The sequence below is a fragment of the Trifolium pratense genome, linkage group LG7 (genome assembly GCF_020283565.1).
Source record: "Trifolium pratense cultivar HEN17-A07 linkage group LG7, ARS_RC_1.1, whole genome shotgun sequence".
NCBI lineage: Eukaryota > Viridiplantae > Streptophyta > Magnoliopsida > Fabales > Fabaceae > Trifolium > Trifolium pratense.
In genome coordinates, this window is record NC_060065.1 from 42,707,845 (window position 1) to 42,720,260 (window position 12,416).

General features: G+C 33.2%; 1 long non-coding RNA gene across 1 annotated transcript; it reads left to right on the plus strand.

The window, feature by feature from the left end:
- The first annotated feature begins 7,385 nt into the window (after window positions 1–7,385).
- On the plus strand, window positions 7,386–8,006 carry LOC123895063. The gene is made up of 2 exons (XR_006804086.1): window positions 7,386–7,731; window positions 7,825–8,006. It is a non-coding gene; the product is annotated as an uncharacterized LOC123895063 (long non-coding RNA).
- The last annotated feature ends 4,410 nt before the right edge of the window (window positions 8,007–12,416 follow it).

Sequence of the window (12,416 nt, forward strand, 5' to 3'; positions counted from 1 at the left end):
ACCGAACCTTGTTGGACATGGTGCGGTCTATGATGAGTCACGCTGATCTTCCAAACTCCTTTTGGGGACACGCCCTATTAACAGCAGCTTATACACTTAACCGTGTTCCTTCTAAAACGGTTGAAAAGACACCATATGAGATATGGAGTGGCAAGAGACCACATATGTCTTACTTAAAGATTTGGGGTTGCGAAGTTTATGTAAAACGTCAAATTTCTACTAAACTTGAACCTAAATCTGACAAGTGCTTCTTTGTGGGATATCCAAAAGAAACAAAAGGATATCACTTCTACAATCCTTCTGAGGGCAAAGTGTTTGTCGCTCGAACAGGAGTATTCCTAGAAAAGGACTTTGTTTCCAAAGGAATCAGTGGGAGGAAAGTAGATCTTGAAGAAATTCACGATCCACAAAGTAGTGACACACCAATGGAGGAACAAGAGCAGGATGCACAAGATGTTGTGACAGAAAATCCTGCTCATGTAACACAAGAACCACGTAGGTCCAACAGGATACGTCAAGAACCTGAAAGATATGGATATTTCATATCGGAACAAGGCGATGTATTACTCATGGATCAAGATGAGCCTGTGACTTACCAAGAGGCCATCACTGGCCCTGAATCTGAGAAGTGGCTTGAAGCCATGAAATCTGAAATGGATTCCATGTACACAAATCAAGTTTGGAACTTGGTGGAAGCTCCTGATGGGATTAAACCCATAGGATGCAAGTGGGTCTTCAAGAAGAAGACTGACATGGATGGAAAGGTACAGACCTACAAAGCGCGATTGGTTGCTAAAGGTTTCAAACAAATTCATGGGGTAGACTATGATGAAACATTTTCACCAGTTGCGATGATCAAATCCATTCGGATCTTACTTGCCATCGCTGCATACTATGATTATGAAATCTGGCAGATGGATGTAAAAACTGCCTTCCTTAATGGGAGTCTCCTTGAGGATGTGTATATGACACAACCTGAAGGCTTTTGCATTCCAGGAGAAGCCAAAAAGATATGCAAATTACAGCGATCAATCTACGGATTGAAGCAAGCTTCCAGAAGTTGGAATCTTCGTTTTGATGAAACTGTAAAACAGTACGGATTCATTCAAAATGAAGATGAGCCTTGTGTTTACAAGAAGGTTAGTGGGAGCATAGTCGCATTCCTAGTATTATATGTAGATGACATATTACTAATAGGAAACGACATCCCTACCTTGCAACAAATTAAAACTTGGTTAGGGAATTGCTTTTCTATGAAAGATCTGGGTGAAGCAGCCTATATATTAGGAATAAGAATCTATAGAGATAGATCACAAAAACTGCTTGGCCTGAGCCAGAGTACATACATAGATAAAGTGTTAAAACGCTTTAATATGCATGATTCCAAGAAAGGATTCATTCCTATGCAACATGGCCTATGTCTTTCAAAGACACAGTCTCCTTCATCTAAAGAAGAAAGAGACCGCATGAGTAAGATCCCTTATGCATCGGCTATAGGATCTATCATGTATGCCATGATATGTACTCGACCAGATGTTTCATATGCCTTAAGCGCAACAAGCCGTTATCAGTCTGATCCTGGTGAGGCTCATTGGGTGGCTGTCAAGAACATCCTTAAATACTTAAGGAGGACTAAAGACTCATTCCTAATATATGGAGGCCAAGAAGAGCTAAATGTAATTGGTTACACTGATGCTAGCTTCCAAACAGATAGGGATGACTTTAGGTCGCAATCAGGCTATGTGTTTTGCATAAATGGTGGCGCTGTGAGCTGGAAGAGTTCAAAGCAAGATACAGTTGCTGATTCTACAACCGAAGCTGAGTACATCGCTGCATCAAATGCAGCAAAGGAAGCTGTTTGGATAAAGAAGTTCATTACTGAACTTGGCATATTCCCTAGTATTGTGGATCCCATTGAATTATTTTGTGACAACAATGGTGCAATCGCACAAGCTAAGGAACCTAGATCTCACCAAAAGTCCAAACACATACTCAGGCGCTATCATCTTATTCGAGAAATAATTGATAGAGGAGATGTGAAAATATGCAGAGTACCAACACTTGACAATGCTGCTGATCCACTTACAAAGCCTCTTGCTCAGCCGAAGCATGAGGGCCACACTAGGGGCATAGGTATTAGGAGTATGCCTGATTGGCTCTAGTGCTAGTGGGAGATTGTTGGTGTAAGCCCTAGAGGCCAATTACTTATAATTGAATAATAGATGTATTGAATAATTTACTTATCAAATAAAAGGCTTTTCTTTATTTATTTTATATATGATAAAATGATAAAGTCCCTAGAATAGTCAGTTCACTTATGGAACGTTAAGTATGACTTAATCGTGAGATTCCATTAAATATAAGAACACTATTCTTAAACATATCCATAGTCAAGTTTTATTGTGAAATGGGATAACGATAAAGCATAAAGACTATTATGTTGGTAGACTGATGATCATATCTCACTGATCATGGATAATGAGTTATCAAGTCTTCACATAGATATAAATGTTAAGGGTAACTTTATATCGGATTGACCCACCATGAGAATACTACATAGAGTGTTATGAAATGTCATAAGTTTTCTCATAGTGATAAAAGGTGTATTCCACCCTTCGACCTGAAACCACTATGTACCCTAGATGCAGGAGTGTAATACCTTGTTGTCATTCAAACGTTATCCGTAACTGGATAATTATAAAGATGGTTGATGGGTATCCCACGAATCATGCTGAGGGACATGAGTGACCTAGATGGAATTTGTCCCTCCTACATAACGGGAGATATGTCTATGGGCCCAATATTGAACTAGACAAGGATGACATACTATGCCTTGTGTTCAATATAGACATGAGGACAAAAGGGTAATTGTGCACAAGATATTTATCACGGAAAGGTTAGTCAGATCACGTGACATTCCTATGACTTGGGTAACAGTGATGTGTTGCTAGATACCGCTCACTGTTTATAATATTACGATTAATATTATTGCCAACGTCATAAGAACCTACAGGGTCACACACATAAGGACAGTTAAGAAGGGAAAAATAAGTAAGACTTATTGTGGGGGTGCAGTTAGTGAAAAATGGTTATTGGGCTTGAGAAGCCCAATTTTGTGTAAACTAAAGACCTCATAAGAAACTCTATAAATAGAGCCTTATGAAGTTCAGAAGTTACACTTTTTGAAACCCTAACTGAGTTTAGAAAAATTCTGAATTTCTCTAAACCCTAAACCGCACAAAATTCACTCAACCTTCATCCAAGAACAGCTAGCACTGTGAGATCGAAGGTTTCTGTTCGTGTGGACTAAGTGGAGGTGCTGCAAGTGCGGTGCTTGTGATCGATAAAGGCGGCCACAGTTTTGTTCTTCAAAGGTAATATTCTAGACCTGATCATGCTCATTCACAAGAATCCATTGATGGGAAATCTTAATTTTAAAATTCCGCTGCGTTTATAAAAGTGTTTTATGAAACAATTTCCCAACAGACTGTCCCTCTCTTCCGGGGATCGGTTCCTTTGGCGACGAGGAAGGTTGTCCCTTCTAGGGGAATGTCTCCTCGGCGTGGTGGAGTTTCGAGATATAGCCTCGTTTCTCCTTGGGCTCGACCTCCTTTCGCTTCTGTGGCGAGGTGGTGAGCGAGACCTGGAGTAGGTTCTGCTCCTCACAGGTGTGGGTGAACGGCGAGCTGGGCGAGCTTGCGCCGTGACCCTCGACTCAGCAATTGCGTCGATGCAACGGCTTTGTTGCTCGAGCCTTTGATTCTGCTGCTCGTATCGCTGGTTCTGCTGCAGCAGTAAGTCCGATTGGCGGTTGATTGCATTGACCAACGCAGCCATCATTTCTTGCATGGGAACGCCCGGAGGGATAGCCACTGCCGGAGTCGCCTGTGGCGGGGTAGCCACAGGGATCTGCGGTTCTTCTGGGTTGTAGGGCTCGTAATGTGCGTCTCGCCCCTCTTGGCCATCTTCCGTTACGGAGGCGAACTGGCCGTCCAGCGGGTGGTACGGTGCGTAGTCCATTGGTTGAACGTTGTTCTCCGCCACGAGCTCCGGGATTTGATGGTTGTTAACGCCAGCCATTGGTCGTGAAGAAGGTGTTTTGAGGGAAGTTTTAGTTTTTGGTTTGGTTAAACAGGGAAACTATAGTTCCCACAGACGGCGCCACTGATCGTGTTGACCAGAATGATGCGACTTCGCCGGCGTTTGCGGTGGTTGAAAGCGTTGAGACCCCTGTTGAAGCGGAGGGGGGTTGTGTACCTGCAGGCACTCCGACGCTCAAGTCAGTTTGTGTTTTAGAGGTTTTCTTAGCTATCAAAATGCGTACCTTGCAAATGAAGTGGAGATGCATATATATAGCCCCCAGCGCTGGGCTAAGGCCCTTGATGGCATTAATGGCCATCAAGTGGCTGCCGGAAAACGGCTTGGAGGCCTTGATGAGCAGTAAATGCTCATCATTCCGGTTCACGGCCGTTACGATACGCAAGGGTATCTGACCGTTAGGACGTGCTCGGATGGTCTATGTGTTCGACACCCTCTGACGCTCGAGCTCTGAGCTCGGCCCAGAACAATATCATTACTTAATCACTTAATACAACTTATCTTATCGATTATATTATATGTTATTGTCTTCGAATTTGTTTACACGTATTACTCATCATATGTTGTTGTGTTCGAAAAACAGCAAGAGTTCCGTTATACCTATTAACATTTGATGTTTCGCTCGGTTAGTCAATATAAGGGCATTACGACTAGAGGTGGGAATAGGCTAGGCCGAGCTAGGCTTTGCCAAGCCTGAGCCTGGCCTGTCAAAAAATCGAAGGTCTGAGCCTGGCCTGTGGCCTATCATAGGCTTAAATTCTAGGCCTGAGCCTGGCCTTTTGAAAGTCTGATGTGGCCTGTTAGCCTGTTTAAAAGCCTATTTCATATGAACATATTTAAATAAATAATTATATTTATTTTGAAATATACTTATGAACTAATAAAATAATGTTCCATTTGATATTTTAGAGAATTTGACTATATATGTCATCATATTTCAATTCTAGTTTATAATAATACATTTATATATGTTAAAAACTAATGTAGATTAATAAACTTAAATTACTTAAAAAGTTAATAGATTTATATTTTAATCAAAGTATAAATTTTAATATATAAATAATAATCGTAATAAAAATATTATTCATGTTAACTTAAATAGGCCGGCCTAGTAGGCCTCAAAGGCTTTTTTAATGGCCTGCGGCCTGGCCTTTTTAGCTAAATAGGCTTATAAAAAAGCATTGGCCTGCTCTATTTAAAGAAATATGCTGGCCTGGCCTGAGCCTATGTAGGCTAGGCCTTAAGGCCATGTAGGCCGGTCTGACCTGTTCCCACCTCTAATTACGACCCAATAATATTATTTGTAATTATGAAATTATATAACCCTATGTCTAGCAATTAAATTTCATAACTGAGTTTATTTCCATATCCCTTAAGTAGAAAATCTATGTCTTGCACAATGGAAGTTAAACATATTCTAAAGAAATTATGGAAATCACATTATGAAAAGCAATGCAATTCATAAGCATGTTATGATCCTTAGCCTATTTCAATCATGAATAAAAAAAATTGTCATAAAAAAGAGTTTGAATTTCGTGTTTTATTGATTGTTGATTATCAAAAAGTTTAACAAAAATTTGGTTTGAAAAAGGATAAATTCTAATATGGATCACTTCATCAAGTGGTCAATGGTGGACCAGTCGTGAATAACATTATAACGAATACGAATTTTACAAAATTCACCGTTGGATTGAAAGTTTATATCATATAGATCATCCATAGAAAAATTTAGAAAAATTAAAAATCATTTGATATGTTATTGAGACACATCAAGATTAACGGTTTATTAAATAACGTAAATCTTGATGGGTCTCAATAACATATCAAATTATTTTTAAAAAAAATTAAAAAATTTATGGATGACCTATGCGATATAAATTTTCAATCCAATAGTGAATTTCGGAAAATTCATATTCTGTAGATCACTTGTCCACAGTGAACCACTTGTGAAGGTGGTCCACCGTAGCATTAGCCTTGAAGAAGAGAAAATTTAATTAATATTGATTGTTAATTGTTGATTAATGATTATCAAAGGTATAACTTTTTTTTTTCTTGAAACTTGAGACTTTGTACTAATTACCTCGTAGCCAATTGTAGATTATCAAATCATCTTTCCCTACAACCCGAAAGATTTATGCACCCAAAAAAAAATTATTAATTAAGATTTGAGCATTCCTTAAATTGTTGCCTTTTCGTGAGAATCATACGTGCACTCTTTCAATACGTATATATGGATCACGGTAAAGCCAAGCTTAAAAAATTTGAATTTCTTTTTCATTTGATTTTTTTTTAGTATGCTTAACAAGTGCTGTTTGGAAATTATTTAGCATGACCCATAAATTTTATATAGGGTTTATTTAAGTAAAAAACTTTTTTAAAAGAGGATATATAATTTTCATCACTATTATTTATCTTTTGATTCAAGGTTGTCATAACCAGACCGGACCGGTTGGTGCGGCTACTTATTTATGTGTTTAACTAGTGCACCGAGTGCACTATTGATTATTTAACATTTTCATTTCTTTTTTTTACTACTACACTTGCATTGGAAATCATTAATCTTATTATTAAATAAGAGAACATTTGACCCCACAAGCATTTGCAAACACTTTATTTTGCTGTACATTTCAACAACACCTTACCCAATTTATTTATAGTGAAGCTACCTCTCAAATATTTGCGAAAACAGCAATGTGTGACTAATAGTGTAGTGCAAATGCAATCTCTTCATATTAGACAAACATCATACATACAAACCTCAAACTATTTTTTTTTAGAAAAAATAAACCTTTGTCACATTAAGAAGTGAACTTTTGTTAAAATAGTTTTTTTTAGTCTCACTTTTTTATGTTTCTATTTCCCTTTTGATATTTTGCTTCTTTCTTTTTGTTAATAGTTTTGATATTTTGCATCTAATTTTAATAGTCAATAAATATTATATTATATGTTTTGTATGATTTTAATTTTAATAGTCAATGAATAATTTTTAGAACTTAGTTTATTATGTAATTTCTAATTTGGTTTGAATTAGAAATTGTATGTCTAATGTACTAAAGTTTTTATTTTATGTTGACGTTATGACATTTTATCTTTTTAATTTGTGAAACTAAGAAATATTGAGTAATTATTTATATATTTTTATTTATATAATAATTAAAATATATATTTAATTAAAAATGATCAGACCCGATTGAACCCCGATCGGACTAATTGAACCGGTAAACTCGCCGGTACGATCACTAGTCTGATTTTGATTACTTTGTCTTAATTTGTTTCCATTGTCTATTAAGAAATGCCCAAAGAGAAATAAAAAATATATGTTAAGTGTGATGAATAGAGTGAACGAAAGAGACAAACATGACACACCAATGTGCCTTAGAGACATTTAACAATAATTATTTTTTTATGAATCGTTTCTTGCTTTAGTAAAAAAAAAAATGAATGGCTTCTTGCAACATCACAACCCTAAAAACTATTTTATTAAAGTTAACAAAACATGAAAACTTTTCTTATAAAGTGATCTACAATTTCATATTTATTACATACAAAGGAGAAAAAATATGGCCCAAATTCCACATTTTGTGTATATTGTGATCATATTTCTTTCTCTATTTCTTGTCCCAACCAATAGTGGTAAGTTATTTTTTATATCATTTGTAAATATCTAATTTATCTTATTTAAAAATTTCATCACATTTTAGTAACATTTTTTTTTTGTTCATGTAGTCATTAAAACTTCTAGTATTCCCTGCAATCTACCCAATGAATGTCCAGCAATTTTGTGTACTCCTCCTCTAATTCGGTGGTGCATTGATCACTTTTGTTCGTGTGTGTAAATGTAACAATTAAGTTGAAAAATTAACTCTTGTTATGAATAATAATATGTAATGAATGTCCATTATTGTGTAGGTTTTCTTGTCCCCTAAATGTGTCCTATAAATAGGACCCCTTTGTTAAAATGTGATACACACCTTGAATAGAACAATACAAGAGTCTATTCTCTCTTCTCTTTCTCTCCTTCATCTCTTCTTCTTTATTCTTGTTATTCTCTAGGAATAGTTCATAACACGTTATCAGCACGATAGTCTCTACCCTTTCAAGAAAGGTATGACAACAATGGGAAGTGACAATTTTATTTTATGTATGATTTTTTTTTATTCTATTTTTTCAGATTTTTCTTCTTCTCGTTTTTTATATTAATTCACAAAACCTACGATCCAGAAGTATCGTGGTGATATGAATCCTGTAGATTCATAGTGTGATGAAATTTTAAAATATGAATCCTGAAGATTCATAAGCATACACTTATAAAAGTACCGTAAAATATCTTTTAAAATATGAATCCCGAAGATTCATAGATATAAGTAAAATCAATATCTTGTTAATCTTTTAGAAGAATTCAAAAACATCAATCCCTGAAGGATTGGATAAATGACTGATTTGATTTGTTATACAGTTCTTGAACAATTTAAGAATCAATTTTTATTCTCTATAATTCTTAAGAATTCATTACGGATACATCTGTGAAGGATCGTACAATTAGATCTATTATATAGTTCTCAAAGAACTTAAAAATTCAAATTTTGTCCTCCATAAAATCTTGATGAATTCAATTGTGACACATCCCTGAAGGATGTAAAAAAAAAAATAATAATAAATAAATAATATATTGATAAGATCTATTATAGAGGTTTTGAAGAACTTATGAATGATTCAATATATATGCATCCTAAAGGATTGTACAAATGATTATTTGTACATTATAAATATGTTATATAGTTCCTGAAGAACTTTAAAATTAAATTTATTTCTTTGTATTCATTATTATTTTATTATTATTATTATGATTATTATTATTATTGTTGTTGTTGTTGTTGTTGTTGTTAATTCATGTTCATGATCACGTTTTTTTTTATTTATATTGTTACATGTTGATGAGATTATGGTAATCTTGTTGAATTCCAGAAGAATTTAACATTAAAGCATCCTCGAAGGATTGCTCAAATAATAGGATTTTTGTTGTTAGTAAATATCAATTTTGATATAGTTCCCGAAGAACTAAAGAAGAAAAAGCAGACCTTGATATTGAAGCATCCCTGAAGGATTGCTCAAAAAATATGAAATTTTATATTATTGTTTTGAAGATTTGGGACATAGTTCTTGGAGAACTAAAGAGTTGCGCATCCGATAAGGATTGCTCAAGGAATTAATTACTCTTAAACACTATAAAGATAAATTGTAATATAGTTCCAGAAAAACCAAAAGTTTAATATTAGAGCATCTTAGAAAAATTTGCTCTAAAGCATCTTGAAATGATTTTTCATAATCGTTATCTATAAATATTAAATGGTATATATAGTTCTCTATTATGCTCCTGAAGTAGCAAATTTGAGAAATAATTTTAAGAGTATGTTGAAAGATTAATCACATATTGCTTGCATATACCTTCGATGCATATTCTATATATATTTTTTCGATATATTATGCATTATTATACAATTGATTTTTTTTAAAAAAAAAAAAAAAGAAAAGAAATTATACAATTGATTTAAAATAATAGGATTGTGAAAGGTGTATATTGCTTTTAAATTCCCTCAATTGATTTTTTATAGCAACGGTTACTATTTTTATTTGTAATGTTAGTGTAATTAGTCTAAGATCGGTTACATAATTAGTGTAAAATTTATATGTTTCAGTTACAGTTTAACTTATACTCATAACATGACCTTTATTGATTTTAAATATTTTAATTCTCCATAATTAAATAAAATGATAAGTCATTGGTACATAAGAAACCGTTTGTTGTCTATTATTTCTATTCAATCATTTAATTGTTAGTCTTCTATTTTTATACCCATTAAATAAATTGAAGAAATTAATGTTGCACAATGCAAAAAATATGGCTCCGGAAGAGCTAATATATTTTTACATATGAAGGAAAAACAAGAACGCGTTGAGAATACATTATATTTTTCAAGTCTCCAAGAAATTTATTAAAACGAAGGAGACCTCGTATCTCAATATTACGAGACATGTTTTTTTTAAAGAAAGTATACACATTTTGTCTCTAGTTTGGGAAATACTTATAATATTTGTGCAACTCAAACACATGTTCAAGTAAACCAGAAGTTTACAATTTAAATCATATATATTAAGTTTGTAATTGGCAAGATCGGATGGGTCATCCCGAATCTATTATGATGCGAAATATAAAATAATTCTATATGTATTGAAGGGCCTGAAGTTTCTTCAATCTAATAATTTTTATGTGTTACTACTTCCCGAAAGAAGTTGATAAATTAAGTAAATGAGCATCTTTTATTTTTAGAATATACGAAAGGTGATATTTATAAATCAATACACCGATCATGATGTGAACCAATTAGAACTTTATAATTTTAATTTATGCAACAACGAAATGGTCACATGTGTGTTTGTTGTCAACTCACAACCAGAAGTTTGTGAGATTATTTTTACTAATTTGGTTAAGAGCTCATTTAATATTTAATTTTCTAGAAAGTATTTGATAAGTATCGAATGTCAATTAAAATAATATAGAACATCTTGTAGAATATGATAATACAAGGAAAAAAAAATGGAATTGACGATCCATTCTCTAGACGTCTAAAGTTAATTACATGATCGATACTAATGAGATCAATACTTCAAGTTCTATTTTATATTTTGGGAACATTTAAATATATATGTTGAGATATTGATTCGCTCAAGCTAATATGTTATTATACAAAAGTCTTCCCCTTAACTTGCAATTAAGTTTAGTTTTATAATCTAATATTTTTCATATAAGCATTTTTGGATGTGTTGGTATGTTCCGATTGCTCCAATATAATGCAATACGATGAATTATTAAAGAATATTGGGAAACTATATTTGATATGACTCTTCATCCCTTATAAATTATATTGAGCCAATAATTAGGGACTTGTTTATAGCCCAGAAGGATAATTTTCAAGTGATGATGAATTAGTTTTCCCAATATTAGGGGGAGGGAATAAACAGCTGAAAAATATGAACCAGAAGTTCAAATGAATCACTTGAAATAAATAATTATTATTATCTCATCTTGATCCTCATATAAAATAGATTGAACCAGATGTTCAAAAGATATATCATTTGCAAAGTCTATGAAATCAACTATCAGCTGCTAATGCTCCAATCAAAATGGATGTCCCTGTTGGACAATCTTATATTGCAAATGAATTTTAACCACCCTGTAGCATGGTAGGTCAGTCGGTTCCAAAGATAAAAATCCTCAAATAAGAAAAGGAGCTAAAAAAAAAAAGAAAGATGACCCAAGTGAGGATATGAAAATCTCAAAAGAGCATTTGACATAATTGATTTTTCAGTTCCAGAAGAACTTATTAGGTACCTAAAATTTATGAAAATAAAGAGATCTCAATAAATTATGTCATGAATGGAATACGATGAAACCGAGATGAAGTCAACGTTGACAATATTTTTGCACATAATAAAGCGCTATATATGTGATAAATGACAATGAGGATCATAAATCAAAGTCTATTAAGGATTATAGACAATAAAATGATTGACTAAATAGATAGACGCAATTGATACAAAATTAAACTAGCTTTGCAAAGCGAAATGTTTTTGGACCCGTAGTCCATTTCATCTGCAGATAAAAATAATTCGATATGAATAAGTTTTCAAGAGAAAAATAATGGAAATAAAATATTTAGAGTTTGAGTTCTTATTAAAGTATATTGATAAATGTCTATCATTGATTTTCAAGAAGCATATTCACTTGAAGTGAATTCAAAAATTAATTAAGTTGAGTAGCATCTGAAATACTCAATTCATGTGAAATATGTGTTTTAACGTATTTGACTGGCTCACTTGATAATGATGATCCCTGAAGGATTTAGTTATATTTGACAATGAATTATTTATATCTGAGGCTTATATTAATGATAAAATATCATCTAGACTCCCGAAGAGCTTATGAGATATTCTCATTTAAATTTATAATTTAAATAAGATTATATAGCAAAATTGTTAAAACAATTTGACATTGACAAATCTAATTTGTTGTATACTAAAAATGGTTGCAATGTCATTTGATGTGTCATGCCTCAAGAAAATGATGAACAATTTGAATTGGTCCTGAAGTACCATATCTTAATTCAATTAACCTCACTAATATATTTGCTATAATTTCGTAGTATTTTATTTTTGCCTATTCATCCAACCCAAATATTGAAGTAAAGCAAAACATACAATTATTTATACTTTAAAGAAACAACAATATCATCCAATCATGTGAAGATTTTAGCACTACA